Here is a 17,611-nt window from a genome sequence, read left to right as displayed (position 1 = left end):
TGTCCACCAGAAATTTGCATCTGTTCAATTATTTCCTTTTCATATGTCTTTCTTAGCTTTTCGTCTTCTCCTTTCAACTGCTATTAGTTTAAGCGACGTGAATGACACTTTTTAGTTAATGTCTAAGTACAGAAAAATTCTAATCACACCTTGGACCGACTCTTAAACGTGTAAATTCATTGAACTTGGAGATGGGTACTTTACCAATAGCCCTTCGTGCACCTTACACAGGGGTTATTATATATTCTCCTATGTACGGATAGCCACTTGGCCTATGTTAAAGCTGATCGTTGATTGACTGGAAACCATGCGCCCTTTTCAAAATTGCGCAAGAATAGGCCACCATTTACACGGCTTTTGCTTCGGGTGAAGTGCCTCACTTACGAAACTATGCTGAACATTTTAGTTACAATGCCTAATTTTTTTATCTCACTTGGTTACATAAGCATTCATGTAGTTCTTTCTCTCTACGCCACAGAAAAGCTCACTTCCCCTGTGTTAATTGAATACTGGACTTGCATTACGTTGTATTGCCAACTCGGCTTTTGCCATTATACTCGGAATCCTTTTGAGTGTGTATACCGAGGATGGAACGAAATTATGTTATATATTTATAAAATGTTGATTAAATTATGTATATGCTATTTTTCATATGGTATTTAATTATTAAATGTATATATTTTTCATCAATTTTAAGTGGTGTGACACATTATAGAAGATGGATTCTATTTAAACTGAAACACGTAAGATCGTGCTTGAGTAATGACTGGAACGTTGAATTTGTGTAGTACACGCAGTGTGGTTTTACAGTATATTATTTTAGCAAATAAATATCCACCAGGGATGATTACCTCGCCTTTAATTATACTTTAACCTCGCCACAATCCTAATCCTAGAAGTGTACGTGTGTGGTCTTGTTAACAGCATTACTGTTTTTCGCGAAAATAATTTTTCACTTTATCGCCACAAAACAAAATGTATACATAATAATTAGATCAAGTGTCAACGCTGGCTAATGATCCCTAGTTTTGACCCTACCACCTCCAAAATTGCATAGAGTCATTCGATTGTATGAACAAGTATTAAAAAAATAGAATTTACCATGCCTATGTGAATATGTAAGTTCCCGTACCTATTCCATCGTAAATGAGTCCAGTTCAGAATCGGTTTAACGTCATATTTTAACCTTCTATATTAGGCAGAGTGGTTAAGGTGTGCCATGAGATTCCTAGAAAACAATAAGCATTTGAAGTATCCACTTAGTTTCTTGTTACGGATTTTCGTTTTGAACGGTTTAGGTTTATAAGATGCATCAAGAGTTTCAATTGATAACTTACCGATTTATTGAACTGCACAAATCGATAAAACTTGTAGAATTATCGGACATTTATCGTTGAATAATGTATCTCTACCTTAGTACAAATACTCGATGCTCTTTCGTATGATCGCACATCTCTAGAATAATACGTAACTGAAGTGTTGGTTTTATTTCTCAGAAATAAAACCAGCGACTCTTCAGCTACGTATTATTGTAGAGATACATGCAGATAGGTGTTTTTTATGGCAAGTCATGGTGACCCATTTCATGTATGGGATTGAATGGAAGCACAGTAACGTCAATTCGTTAACATCTTGTCTACCAGGAAAATTTCGAGGTATCAGAGCTGATAACGTATGTATGCTTTAGAAAGAACGTCAGTCGAAATGGAGGAAAGTTATTATTTTGTCTAAATATTTGTTCCAATGAAATTTAATTCTGCTCGTTCTCAATTCAAATCCTCAACTCCTTCCTTGCTACACACGGACGCTCTGGACTATTGGCATAATCAATAGCGGTAAACTCGTGCCGGGAAGTTTCCTTTTCGGCCACAAATTATTATCGATTCGGTGATTCCATTGATATGCTGGTGTCATTTCGCCCAAACATTCTTCTTCACCACGGCTCTTTGGTGCAGTCTTCCTCGGAAATGTTTTATAATCATCCGAATCCTTAACTACGTGAAAATTTATTTGATCCGAATATTTCGCAGAATCATCATGGGATGAAGTCGGGATAAAGTAAATATAATTATGCTGGGAAGAGAATATTTATGCCCGATTCCAAAATTTTTGTGATGCAATGCCAACGCTCCCGGCTCGCTAATTAAGAGGCTCAGTCATTCCTTCTGTTGAAATGGAATGATACGGAATAATTAGGTATTGCATTTTCGTAAACGTGTTACAATATCCCTTCTGGATATTTTATGACATCAAAAGGGTCCAGTTCACATTTTTCTTGCATCTTTCAAGTCTTAATCATTACTAAAATGGTAAACCCTTGAAAGTACGAAATTGGCTTATTTCAACTGACAGTGTTAATTGAATATCGATTCCTCGGGAATGAATGATTGATACACCTTTTTGGAGGGGAAACTTAAACATTGTTTAGTTTATTTGTAATTTATATAAGGCTAATCGTCAGACATTCATTTTGGCCTGTTACGTTGGGTGATAAACAGGCAATTACTTCGAGAATCGAACCCGTGACTTCAGGATTATTAGGCTAATACGTTAATCCGCCACGTTGCTGAGTTATTTATTTAAAAAAATGAACCGGTATCCATATCTCTTATCTTGCTGTTAATACTTTTTTTAAGTCGCTTCATTCCGGCTTACCATCCCGCAAGTTCTTTCTCTGATTCAGTTGCCGACGAATGCCATGGGGCCTAGGGGTGAGGGAATGGCAGCAGCTCATTCTACAATCTACTCGTTGCGTCCCTTCTCTCTCATTAGCTGGATGTGATTTTTAAATTTTTGGGGAATACCCGTACTGTAATACGTGGACCAACAGCATTTTCGAGACCGGGGTGACTAATTAGCTCTATGTCTATTTACTGGTATACTGAGACGTGTGCTTATTCATGTAGATGCAAGTGTTATAAAATTCGCGCTTCTTTAAAATAACGCAAATATGACTCCTTTCTTAGTAAACGGTGTCTTTCTCAGCGACTTCGTTTTACGTGCTCATCGTGATCCGATAGATCGTCAGGTGTACTTCTTTATATATTTTTCCTTGAACTGACGTACTCTGGGATCGGGATATTGCGGTGACTAACGTACAGGCTTCCCACCGAGAGGGCCCGTGAAAGGTTTTTCTTGATGGCGTCCAGCGCCAGGGAAGGAAAGCATTAACGAATGATTTTATTTTTGCTTATTATTAGCGTATTCATGTTATAAGATAAATCTGCTACTGATCTCATTGTATTTTTTTGTTTATTTTGTGAAGTTAGTAGCAAGGTGGGACGTAATTTGTGAATTCCTTGTGATGACTCCGGCTCATGCCTCTCAATTCAGTTTTAGTGTGACTTATTTCATAAATAGTGGTGAACATATTTATTAAATGTAGCTGATGAAAGTCATTTGATACCCAGGAATGAAAACGGTTGCTCATGTTCTTACGACCCCCTGTTGCTGTCATATACTTATGCAGAATGGCATAAGGCCTTGAATCCTCGGAATCATATTCCAATTTGTGTAGTTCTATGTAGTTTTCATGGGCCCTCACTAAGCATTGTAAAACTAGGCTCCAAATGGCGAATTCCTGGCGTAATTTTCTTGCTCGAGCGAATCAAAAAAGTTAAATTCAGTTTTGTGATCTCCTCTTTCTTAAATGAACGCCAACTTCCTGAAATTCCCACAATTGATGTCCACATTCATTTGAAATGGAGTGGAAAACGTTCACGTTGACTTGCAGGACTTGTGCCAAGTTTGAGTTGACTATTGTTTTTTTTAATTACTGTTAATTTTCTTATTTTATCCCTTACAATCCATATGCTTGCTTCTTTTCAACATACGTACAATAAAATATTCAGATTGCGTTTCTAAACTTAAATGGCGACTTATGTAATGGATACTCTAATGAGGATACGTATATGCACTGAATGCAATTCGTTGGGTAAAAAAAGACATACTTAAAACAATGTGTTGCCAAGAAATTAAGGAATGAAATTAATGAACTAATCGTAAGTAGTATGTGTCGTGATAGGAATCTGTAAACTAGGTGGATATTTGCATGCTCTAAAAACTTCGCCTTTCTGAAGATCACCAACTAGAAATTTTCTTAGCCTCATAAATTTGACTTTAAAACTTCGCCTTATTTTATTGATTCTCATAACTGCCCCTTTGTGCAGTTCCACTGAATTCGAGTAATTCATTTTGGGAATCGATATTTTGTACCAAAAACAAATTTATTCCATATTAGTCCAAACTTCACTGATCAATTTGTTTTTCTACTTCCTAATCGAACTATGTTTTCATTTATCGCGGTTCTTAGCATTAATTGTTGTCTGACGCAATCCTCTAATCATTTTAAACAGATGTAAATTTAATTTCTTTTGGGAACGGAGTGGATTTCCTTTGTCCTCGACATAGAAAGCATTTGAAACATCACCTATTGCGTAAAAATTGGCGAAAACAGAAATTTGACCAAATGCGGACCGCAAATAGGGAAACTTAATGGAACGATATATTGGGAAAATTTATCTTCGGAGTCCACCTTAATCTTGTTATCCATCGAATACAGGATTTCAGTTGTATATTACTCACGAATGACTGGTTCGTCAAAGCATCAAAACAGTGTAACCTTAACTATTTACGAGTAGTGTTTTAGTAAGTTGCCTAAGGAGTAATTAGATAAATAATTGTTCAATAGTCATTAATTATTAATGGTTATCTTTTGAAACTGCACTCTTGAGGAAGGTTTATCGACATATTTTAATATAGTTGGCACCGATGAAACCGCTATATCAGTTACGACTGAAAACTAAATTATCTGCGGATGCCGAGAGAAAATTATTTGCAATACGAAAATTCGGCCGGAGAAGCTAGGAGAAATTTTGTTATCCAATAATTTTCACGAGTGGGGTTTCCCAGAAAGTGTAATTATCACGAGTGATTCCCGTTAATTAATGTTTTTTTTTAAATCCCGTTGCATTCAAAGTGAAAGAAAGAAAGGTTTTAATGGGTGAAAGCTTTAGAAGAAAATGATATCTACTCATATTTTACTTCATTCGGTGATCCCTTTGAATTGAATTAAAACGGTATGACGTTGATTTAATTTAATTTGTAGAGTAATTATGATATGGCCTAACCATGACCTCAGGGCGTCCAGTATTGAAATTAACTAGTTTAAAGGTATTGTGATTTATCGAGTATATATTAAATTGTTGTTTCGATTTCTTAATGAAAATTCATAGATGGCATATATGGTGCATTCTCGTAGAAATTGCGTTAGAAAAGAGCAAGCGTAATTGTGTGATGACTTTTTCAGTAGAAAAGACGGGGAAAACTGCAAATGGTTGAAAAGGTGCACTCACTGAAGAAAAATAATTTAGGGGAAATAAAGAGGAAGTTCTCACAATAATCTGAAGTAAATAGTCATAGGTTTTCATCCAAAGCAAACTTTTAAAAAGATCCTTGAATGATTAGTACCTTGATTGAATTGGGGTACAATGATTTTGAATATTATAACGCGACTATACGAAAATATGGGCCCTTCTGCCAACTAAATTATAATAAACGACTGCCAGTGGAGGGTTTTAGGTAAAGGCAGTTTCTGTATGTTTTCACCTTCATCAATCCTCTTGCGTAAGATTGGCTTCTTCCGAGTTTTTGCCCCCTTTGGCCCGATTTTTCTAATATTTAATTCACTTCTAACTTGGCTTTAACGCTGTTGAATGGTATTATTATATAATGTTTAATTTATAGCAATATGTTTAGATCGGAGTTATCAACATGTTAACTCCTGTTTGATTCCATAGCGCGAAATATATTTATGAAATCACTTTCCAACTCTGGACGTCAAAGTGTTTCAAAAGCATCGACTATAGGTTTAGATAGCAATGCTATCTGAGAGATGGGCACCCTGATTAGGAGGTGAAATTATCAGTAGATATATAATGAAGGTACTTCAGAGAAGCATTGATCCAGGAAATGTTTTAATGTAATTTTCTTCCAGGAAAATTGCAAAATCGGAAAACAAGCTGCAGTTATATTTCACTATACATTTTCCAACTGTCCTTGTTTACGTTTCTTATCAAAGATTAATAAAGTCTCGCCGAATAATCTGTAAAAGATTTTCACAACCAACTTAGCCTGATCTATTTGTATTTGAACGCTCGTTCTAGTTTTTCTTCTTTGATTAAATCTTCCGTTTCTATATTTGTTTACTCATAAGATGTTGCTCCTCGAAGGTGCATCTGAATTATAACCCTTAGTTTTGCTAGAGGATGGCGAGGGAAGTTCGAGAATAAACAACGAAAAGAACAACAGCACGAGTTATGCGAAGTAAATATATTTTTACAAAAATTAATGTTTCCCTCTGTTATCTGTATGGCATAAAACCATGAAGAATAACGTTTATTTAAAGCTTTTTTTCTAGTATGTAGTAATGTTGCTACATTTCTCCGATGTGCAAATATGGTGGGGGGATTCGATTTTTCACTCTGAATTTAAATCACATGATTAATCGCTTTGAAAAACGTCTTTGTAGAAGAGAGTCTTTACGCTTCGAAAAGTTACCTCCTAAGACTTTCTAACAGCTGTGGTAATTTATTTCTTGAACCGAGCTGGCTTTCTCCCAATTTGACTTACTTATTGATTTAAAGTTTTATAGGGTGCTCTCGGCTCATTCAGCGTGTTGCATGAAGCAAAAGAAATGGCAGTATCCTTTCATTTTTCGCTACAAAGTTAATCGCAGATTTGTTTTTGACAAACTCTGGTTCTCATAGGTATTAAACAATGAAACGTCGTGTTTTCTACAATGTGCGAGTATGTATGAGTATGACCGATGTACGGATCGAATCCGTACGTATGTGCCCCAATTCCTCGTTTGTACGCATGTACTGGCATACTCACCTTTTAATAGTTTTTTGCATTTTGAGTTGAATTTGTGAATTTTATTTTAATATCCTATCGTCAGATGATAAAGTTGATATATTTAGGTTAAAATAGCTTTAAGAAAGATTTTTTCATTAAAAAAATCATTCTTCAAGAAAGAAGAAAGGTTTGACTTTTTAAATAGGTTTGTTTTTTATCTAAAAATATTCAGATCTACTGTGGTGTAATTTCTAATGAATTTAGGGTATCAGATTCATTTCACTGAATCATTTTTTCCTTGAGAAGTTGTAATCGTTAGTCACAAAGGTTTGGCTGCTAAAGAATTCCATAGCGTTTCCAAATAAACTGTGAAACAGGAATGCATCGCATAATTCGTAGAGGCTTGTTAAGTATTTTAACAAACTCGGACAACGTTGAAGTAGATGGTCGACCTAGAATTTCCTCCAATCCTTGAATTTTGTCGCTCTAAAAATGTGCCCGTTATTTATGTATTAAAGCGGTGAAAACCCTTGGTTGAAGTCATTAGGCTTCTGCCGAAAACTTTGGTATGGAAGATTAGCATGTTTTGAACTGTTGGATACTGAACAACTCATTTAGACATTTTATTCGTTTGAACACTTCACATTTCGTACTCTGGTCAACTGGGAAGACATCTTGGAAATAATTTTAGGCTATTTCTTTTTGCTCTCAGTGGCTATTTCGTCATTGAATTCCCAGGGAGATTCCACGAAGCTCAGTGTTGAAAATCTCTTCATTTAGGATGATTTGCATAATTAGGTAAAAAACCATTTCAGGATTTTATTAGAAGAGCATTGTGAAGTTCCTCTAAAAACCCGTGTGATCATCTTCATGATGAAATGTTTCCGCATTTCTTAATGAATGCCTGATTTTGTGGGGGGCGGTACCAAAACAAAGTATTCATTTGAGCGATACAAAATGTGTTGTTTGAACTCCAATTAAGGATTAAAAATACAAAGATGGTCAAATTCGACCATATAATTTTTAATCACTTTCCTCTGTATCATTTTGCTTTTTAGACTATTTTCTTGGTAAATATGATGTAAATTGTTTAAACCTTTGTGAAAATGGAAAAATTTAAATGCATTTCTTTTATCCAAGTTTCGGATTGCAAAATTATTAACCATACTAAGTGATGATGGAAATCGAGTGGAGGCCATTTTTCGAACACCATTCATGTAGCAATTTATTCATTTCAATATTAAGTGAGAGTTGTTTGCGTGGATTGGTTTTGTAGAGATGAGTCCTTGGTGTTGTGGAGCTAAGTCCTTCTGAGAAAGTTTATTCCAGAAAACCTTCCTTACAGCCTATTATTACAAATATATTTCAATTCTTTGTGATCCAGTTTTAAAAACACATCGTGATTTGCTGAATGAACGGATGAAAATTGAAGGGGATTTGTTGCTAGCAAATGAATATCTACTTTAGCGAGATCTTTGCATTCATCAAGCGAAAGTGCCTTAGAAAGTCCAATAGTACGGGTTAAATGCAGCCTTGAATAGTCCTTAACGAGTATTTTCCCGGATGTCATTTTAAAGAGACAACATTGTGAAGGGAAGAGTGAAGCATTTAGAGGAAGTGGATGATATTATTTCGTCGTAGCACTAATGCTGTGTGAGGAGTATTTGGTAACTAACTTTGTTTACTCCTTTCGTCTTTCTTTAACAAGGCACAGTCAGATGTTCACATCAGTTTACAATTTCGCTATTGATTTTTTTCTTGTTGTTAATTATAAAATGGGGAATCCATTAGTTTGAGTAATATTTTTGTCACATAAGAATATTTTGTTTTTTCTACTATTTTTCTACGGGGCCCTTGTTATCGATTTACTTAAGCGAAAACTTCAGCTTGATGTCGATGCGAATAACCAGAGAGAAAAAGTGTGCACATTCTCAGCAAACACGGGTAGCGTCATCTTGTCATCCTTCCTTTTGCTAATTACTCGCTTACAGAAATGTTCAAATGGCCATTGAGGACCTGTGCTCGCCACCAGTCCTTAGTACGATAATGACTTAACTGGGAGAACCTTCTCCCCACGCCCAGAAAATTATTTATGATGCACCTGTTAGTTAGTAGGGTACGGTGCTCTCATCCAGAGTTTAATATCGCGGAGCATGCAAGAAAGAAAACGTATAAAATAATTAATGCTATTTTTATTGCTTCAGACCAATAATTTGGGGTTCTTTCATTTCCCATAACCTACTCTAGAGACCGTATATAAAATATTCAAGTGTTAGGGCTTCATTTATTGGCCCAATGCTCTTCGTGTAATCTACTGTAATACTTCTCCATTAATTACTGAACGCCAAAAACTCTGGGCCACTTAACAACTTTGATTCGAAAGAACTGAATGCCTTTAAAACATATTTTCAAGTACTCAGCTAAAATATAAATAAATTAAATTCTTATTTTTTCTTCTTTAATTGAATTTCAGATTGCAAGGAGCCCAAAATTCAATTATTTACGTATGAGTGAGTCTTGCGATATCCACAGAATTGTATTTGTCGTTTGGAGAAAAACGCTGGTACCCGCTATCTTGTACAAATGTTCTTAGAATTGCTGATGGTCATTATGCTTGTTTTTATTTACCTCCCAACTAGTAGTATTAGAATTTCTCGTGATTATTGCCCGAGAGGTTATAGGAAACACTCTTTCTTTTCTCTGTAGTTACCTCTAAATCCACAATGTATTGTTTATTTTTTCATAAATCGTTTGTTCGATGCAATGTGAGGTTTTGATGTGGATGAAATTTATTACAAATATTTCTTGCTTCATTTAACACAGATTGATGCCTCAGTATAATTAGAGTAATACGCCTCTTTTAACGACAAGGAAAGAGAAATATAATGTTAATACTAGGTATGGTTAAAACATTTGTTGAACGTATTCTTCTTCGCTTTGAAAATGGAGGCCGCTACGTTTGTTTTAAATATGTTCACCCAGATATCAAAGAAATCCCTCCTGCGATACTGTGATAATATTGGCCCTTCCTCTTGGAAGGATCCAGGTGTCCACCGCGGCCACTAGGCGAAATACTATACGAATTCAGTGTGTGTGCCATCGTCTTAAAACAATCCAGTCGCGTCGGCCGTGCACCCAATCGGGTGCAACCGATGGATGCCACCACCGAACGCTTGTTGATTTTTCTCTCGACTTGATGATCTTTCTATTCGGAGGAAAAAAACCCGGCGGGGCCCATTCTTTCCCTCCATTACGCGCAATCGCCCCGGTTATCCTCCGCTCCGTGACCGAAGTGGAAGGAACCTTTCCCTCGCCATTGCCCGCAACAGGGTTAACGTGGAAGGTTTTCCGAATAACCCCCCCTTCCCGTTCCCTCTCTTCCTCCTATTCTTCCCTGCACCCCTGAAGCGGAACGCTTTCTCGGGCAAAATCCGGCCAAATCACTTTTCCTCCTTGCTGAGCGGAGGGAGTATCGTGGTCCCGCCCTCCTCACTCTCCCTCCCGCTCTCGCCTTGCTCAGCCGTCATCTCGCGGCCGTCGAGGGCACCCGGAGCTCCAGCGCGGAGCGAGCTAGCGAGCGTGCGTTTCCTTTTCACTGTCGAGGTTATGCCCGTGAACGTCGACCCGGGAATCCACGCTGGCGACCCTTTTACCGTTAATGTGCCGTGGCTGGGCTCAATTACGGTTTTGTTGCTTTTTCCTTCGTGGGAGTGGAGAGCTCGAGGACGGAACCTTGTTGTCTATATCTAACGGAATTCATGGGTGGGAGAGAATATTATAATGGCCGCTGAAACTAATTCTAAACTTTTTTTCCATCGAGAGAATGGTGGAGTTTATTTTTCGGGCGTTAGTTCCGAGCGAACAAAGCAGCGGTGGGCCCTGCGCGTTTTGACTGGTGATCATCACGCGCAACTTTTCCAAGTAGTTGCCCCCATCTCATCCGTTAATCTCCGCGTTTTTTAAATTCTCGCTTGAGGTGCCAATAATTGAGGGCATGGTTTTCGTTAACACCCACCTCATACTAATCAGATTTATTCTTAAAAATTTGCAGCAATTAGGATCTCTTCGGAATCGAATATTTTGGTGATAGTTTTTATCGGTGAAATGTTCTGACCACGATATGAAGTTTCCAGATTTTATAGTTTTTGAAATTAGTACGTGTATTTACTTAATTCACAAATATTCCGAAAGAATGAATTCACGCTGGACGTTTTCCTTCGAGTTTGGTCGGTCGTTGCTCCTCTTTAAAAGGATCAGTGTCCTGGATGTATATTCCTTAAGAGTATTACTTAAATACTTGTAATGTAATAGCATTTTGTCGGTTTAGTTTTGTAGGTTCCTCGTGGAATTACGCAATGCCCCTGCACGTGTCCGAGAGCACATTTTGTTGAGAAATGTATAGTATGTCACATACCCAAATCTTTAACATTCTAGTTTTGAGCCCACTCGTTTTACTTCTTCAGTTACCCACTCGGACATTACTTAGGAATTGAAATTAATGCGCTGAATAATCCGGTTTGAGAATAGGAAAATTAATACGCGAAAACATTGAGGATAGTGTGTACTTGCAATTCACTCAGCCCCTTTTGAATTTGAATTCAAAAGTCGGAGCATGTACACGTATATTTGCCATATGCTTAAAATGAGGCAATTCTTTCAAATCTCTTTCACTTGCTTTCATTTGATTTGTGGGATATTTACGGCGGATTTATTTATTTGATTTCACTCAAATTCGTTCTTAGTGTTCCCGAGCACTATATTACGAGCGTAAACTCCTTAGATTTTAAGGTGCTCATTATTATGTTGGGTGTTCTTTCTGCTGATTGGTGTATTATTTATTGTTCAATTTTTTTCACTGAGGTCATAAAGGCTCAGTTCATTACGGATGAGAGAATTTATGATCTCGAAAAAGAACCAGCAGTTTGATGCCGGCTGCTATTTTATTCAGAGTTTTGCTTTCCCACCTAATTGAGCTCCTTGGTATTCTTTCAGGAATAAATTTTAAGTTGCAATTTTCTTTGCTTGTTGAACATTCTCATTCAGTGGAGCTGACCTCATTTCCATTTTTGAAAGAGTGTGAGGCCATAATTCGCCAAGCGGCTTTGTAATCAGGCAAGCCGTTCTAGTATGCGACAGAGCTCTAATTTCCGCTGTTCGACTATCACATCTCCATTACCACCGCGATTTTTTTCCCCTAGGTTCAAAGAAGAACCCAAAGAAATGCTTATACGACTAGCTATCGATCCTCTCACTCAGCCGCGAGGCAAGGCACACAACTGCGGTAACTCTGCTTGAAGCGTAATGTGTTGGCTGAATTCCGTGTTGCAGATTACTCTTGACGTTATTTTATCCGATTTTTTTCATGTACAATTCAATGCGGCACTTATTCCAACAATTTGTTATTCTAAAAGTTGTATTAAACATTTAAATGCACTATTGCCTCTTAAAACTGGACAGTTTATAACATAACAAAAGCATTCTAAAGCCCGGAGAAAAACTCTTGAGTGTATTAGCTCTTTATCACGTTTCACAATGGAATTTTTATTCCTGTCACTCGAGGAGTTTTCAGAGGAGGTTTTTGTGTGTGTACACGTGCATTTAATATGAGATCAGAGATGGAGATAAATGAGAGGTATCTTTTTTTTTACATTTCACGTAATTCGATGTAAGCCCCTTGCGATCGAGCGCATTTACTCTGTGAATCATTTTCATTTCTGGACTTGAGTAAATATGTATGAAGTAATATTGTATCAAGGACACGATGCTGTGTGATTCCATGTAAATGTTTACTGATTTTGACTTTAACTCCCTTTTGAATGGCGCCATTAACCAATTAGCGTCGGGAAACACTCGGGAAAGAATCAGCTCTATCTGATGCCGTGTATCTTCTCCATTCTTCCTCTCCTTTCCAGGCCTCTTTCGCTAACTCCCCTCCGACCCTTAACGATACAAATGACGTCATCTCTCCGCCGACCCCAGAAAAAACTGGAAATATATTCTGAAGTACAGTGTGAAAAGGCTGCATCGCTTCCAAAATGTCTTTCAAAAACGTGATTAAGGCAATTTAAATTTCTTCTGCAATTTGAGGAGATTTAAATTTTTTATGTATTCAATATATTTTCCATAATGCTGGAATTTTTTATAGTGAGTTGACTATCTAGACGGCGCAGTGGTTAAATGTTCTATTAACATTTTATGAATTGTAAACGTTACTCAAAAAAGTTTGCTTTTTGTTACTTTTTATAATTATATTGATAAGAAATATTTTCCATGCAAAGCGTTGTTGAGGTTGGAATGTTATTTTCTATGTGCAGTGAGTGGAAATGTTGGTCGGTACGAATGGATTTTATGTTACAGTCTAGTTGGGATTTGTTGGCACCCGTTTAAAAGTCTTTCGGAAAAGTGACATTATCTTTGGGGTAGCAAAGTAGGGCTCGTATTCTCATTCTTTTTGGCAATTGTATCTCCATTTGTTCTTTTATATGTAAGTCGATTTTTATGCATAAACATACACACACATATATATTAAAGAGGAAGCTTGACTCACTGATTGGTGAACGCATAGCCTCATCCCCTCGTGCCAGGAACCTCGTTTAGGCTCCTCTAGTGACATAAGGAATTTCTATGAAAATGCTTGTATTTTTCACTAGCACATTCCTGAGGGGTTTAATCCTTACGTACTTTAAGTCCCATTACATAGGGATAAAGTTCCAATATCCCAATGTAATCGTTAACAAGGCAAAAGTAAACAAAACCAAAAAAATGAGGAAAATTATCAGATGATTTTTCCATGTAAATATTTCATATCTGAAAGATCACCTCAAATGATTATATTTTGAAAGATGTTTTTAGCTTGTTTTTTTCATCTTACCAAATTTAATTTGCACCTGTAATATTTTATTTACCTTAATGCACAGTTAATAGTAGAATTAGTCCACGCAAGGAAAATTCCATTTACATACTCGTTAGACAACTGGTTGTCTAAAGAGATGCCCAACAACTTTAGAAAACTGTGCCTATAATTTCTTCATTGCTTAAAATTCTTTGACGGCCTTTGTTGGTTTAGCGCATTGGGTGACAGAGAAAGCGAGGCTTCAATTAATATTAAAAAGAAAAACAATTAGCGTTTGTTACCCCTGCGAAGAACTCCTCTCTTGCTAGTCATATATAATTTCTGAATCATTCCCTTCACAGTCAGAACGAAGTATTCATTAGCTTATTACATGAGCCTATTCAAGTAGAGACGATGGGTACTAAGTAAATCTCTAAATAAGGAGTTTTTGCCGTATCTGGTGCTCTTTTTGAATAGATATTGTCATTATACTACGCCTCTATGGTATTTCTATATGATACACGACTTTATCGGCCTTCTTTGCCCTTAAAATGTTTATTCCGAATCAACGCTAGGAAGTAATTTTCCTTGAATTAAATACGTTTTCCCCTCGCCGTCCTGATCCTTCAACTTTTTAAAAATGAAAACCTGATATTTTACATTGAAAGATGGCTCGTTATTTAAAAACCGTCTTCGTCTCGGTTTCCATCCCCCTAGCCTAGATATGAGCTTTCTTAAGCTTCACGCATAATTGAGTCTTAAGTGTACGCTTGGGTATATTTTTCCGGCCTATTTATTTTAAACATTAAAATTACCAAGTCACCGAGCAATAAATAATGTTTATCAGTAATAATGTGAGATAGGTGAATTAAATATACTCGTATCTGCGTTATAATCGTGGTGATCCTGAATGAGATGTAATCCAAGGTGAGAGTAGAACGATTTTGATTTCTTACTCGCGAACTCGTTTTTCCTTCTTAGGCGATTTCTCTGCTTTCCATTTCGGATCGACAACATCCAGGAATAGAAGTGCATAAAATAGACTGCGTATACCTTATCATTTCTGTGTGGGAAGATTATCAAGTGTGAAATTATGGCCGTAAAGGCCATGAGTTTCGGTGGAAAAACTCGTTTTTTAAAAGGTATCGTGCATTGTAATGTAGAAAGCGAACGGTAACTACGGCCGTTTGAATATAATGGGAAGAGTCGACCCCAGCCGTACTCTTATAAATGGGCAAAGGATGGGTGAGGAAAATTAGAGAAAATACAAGCAGTAAATCAATAAAAATTATAAAAATAAATAAATAACTGTAAATAAAACCAATAATAAATATAATAAAAAACTAAAAATAATTGAAATAATTAGATACCGCAAACGGTTAGAACAATGAAATGGAAGACTGCAAAGTACGTGACTGAAAGTACGTGATTTATTTGCAGTCTTCCATTTCATTGTTCTAACCGTTTGCGGTATCTAATTATTTCAATTATTTTTAGTTTTTTTATTATATTTATTATTGGTTTTATTCACAGTTATTTATTTATTTTTATAATTTTTATTGATTTACTGCTTGTATCTTCTCTAATTTTCCTCACCCATCCTTTGCCCATTTATAAGAGTACGGCTGGGGTTGACTCTTCCCATTATGTGCATTGTAATATTTTCCTTGCCGTTTTCAACGGTCCATGGTTTCGTAGTCCTGGATTCGAACCCGTTTTTGAAAATATATTTCGATGTTTCAGTGGTTGAATGGAGCCTCCATTTTCATTTCAGGCTCACACTTCTTTCACACAATAGGCTGAATACAGAAAGGTTCTGCTGTGCATGATGTGTAATATATATGTGACCTAAATTGAAATTCACATGTTTTTTTTTAAATCAGTTGATTGTCTATGTATCATAACTTTGATTTATCTGTAAGTCGTTAAATCTTAATTCCATTATTTGCCCTCCATGTTGACAATCACGCCAAACTTTCGTATAGTTTTCTCCACATTCTCTCTCTCTCTTCGGATGTCGTCGTTTATGTTGTTTTGTTTCGAAGTGTTTCTGTAGCTCTAACGTCGTAATAAGCAGCGTAGCTAGATTTGATTGTGTATTACAATTCTAAATTTATTGCAGGCCTTCGTCAAATGATAATCCCATTATTATATCTCACGGAGGGGAGTTTCTTCGGAATGTTTCGGCGCTATAATTTAAAGTTTACTTTGGAGATGGCGGAGGCTTGCTCCGTCATTCTTCCCTACTGGCACCTACAGTGGCGCCCTTGTCGCCTCGTTTACTGCATTTTTCCAAGAGATTAGTCGGTGTCTGCTATTCAGGTTCAACTTTGGTTGAGCTTCTGAGGCGACATTTTACTGTAAACCAACTCAAGTTCTCACTTTTTATGGAATCTGTCATTTTTAGTTGGAATAATGCTCGCGATATCCTCGTTTCGGGCTTCCTATCGGTAATCAAGCTATTGATGCTGTTTCCATTTTCATTGGTTTTCACTCCATTTAAGAAAGACTCTAGTGGCATCGTCTGCATCCGTTTAAGTCCTTAGTCATGGCTTCAATTGCGCACGCTATTGTTCAGGCGGCCGGGTACGGAGTGCTCGTTTTCTCACCGAGTCCAGGGTGTTTGGCGCGGCATATTCTCCGAATCCGTCAAGAAGCACTGACCCTCATGCAGTGCTTCGCATCTTTCCTCTGTTTCTCCTCTTGCGTCACACGCACGGGCCGGCAGCCACTCTCATTAATGACTCGCATGGCCTTTCACGAAGGCGTGCGTTTTTCTTCACGGGTGGCGGCGGTGTATACACGCACATGTGGGCCACTTGGCTGGCTCATGGTACGCGGGCGGAAGGTTGATTTAGCCGAACCACTTTCACTCTATCCCCTCACCGGTCGACAGACCCGATTCCCGTCGTAGATGGCGCCTATCGCTCTGGAAGATCCTTTTATTTCCCAAGGCCGGCGAGTTTAGCAATGTGACGATCCTCAGGTCCGGGAACGTGTCGGATTAATTTCTTTAATGTTTCTATTTTTTTGTCGCGAAAGGAGTTTTGCCATTTAAGATTCGTTTAGTAATGTTGTATCCATGTAAAGTCCTTAGATTTCGACTAAAATCGATTCATCCTTGCCGTTTTTCATAATTAATGGTTATAGCCGATTTTTATGGGTTCTTTCATGAATGCTACATTATGAAACCAAAGAATGAAACCGCACCGCAAAGAACAGGAAGTCTTTGCCTATCAGAGGGTATTTCTCTTGCGTAATATTCAAGTTACTTACCCACGAAAGAGTGGATTTTTGTTTCGTGCTGCGGGCGTCTCTATACATTCTGTGCAGGTTCAATTGATTTTTACGTACCATTAAAATATATTCTATTTCCTCTTGCTTCTACAGTCACCAATAGCAAAGACCTGTTCTAATGTGCCAATACATGAAATTTATCGTGAAATGTGCTGCTATTATACTTCGAACTTGATCTTGAAATATTAAAATTTGGTTTAAAATTCGCTTCAGCGGTACATGTACCAAAATTGGAACGATGCAGAGAAGATTAGCATGACCCCAGGATGACACGCAAAATCATAAGGCGTTCCACATTCTGTCCCCCTGCCACAATCCCTAGCGATGGCTCGCAGGGTACTAAATGAAACTAAAAACTAAAATTTCATTTAAGTTTCCGACTTAATTGTGCAAATAAGAGGGATTAATGCCTCAACAATATTTCACTCAGAGAATCGACTTGATTTTGTATGTAAAGTATGGCATTTAATTTGAAATTTCAAATTTTGTCATACCCGATACACATTTTCTTCATAGTATGGACAAGTGGTAGAGGATCGAAACTTAATTTTGAACTAAATACTTGTTTTCTTTTCGTTTTGAGGTCCTATTTTACCACCTTTTCGATCAATAGGACGATTTCATTCG

At 37.2% G+C, this 17,611-nt stretch overlaps 1 pseudogene; it reads left to right on the top strand.

Moving 5' to 3' along the window:
• The first annotated feature begins 17,186 nt into the window (after positions 1–17,186).
• Positions 17,187–17,285, top strand: LOC139692860 (U6 spliceosomal RNA; annotated as a pseudogene).
• The last annotated feature ends 326 nt before the right edge of the window (positions 17,286–17,611 follow it).

This window comes from Hetaerina americana, unplaced genomic scaffold (assembly GCF_022747635.1).
Source record: "Hetaerina americana unplaced genomic scaffold, ioHetAmer1.1.p SCAF_42, whole genome shotgun sequence".
Classification (NCBI taxonomy): Eukaryota; Metazoa; Arthropoda; class Insecta; order Odonata; family Calopterygidae; genus Hetaerina; species Hetaerina americana.
Note: the sequence above shows the minus strand (reverse complement) of the source record. Positions and strands in the feature narration are given on the sequence as shown.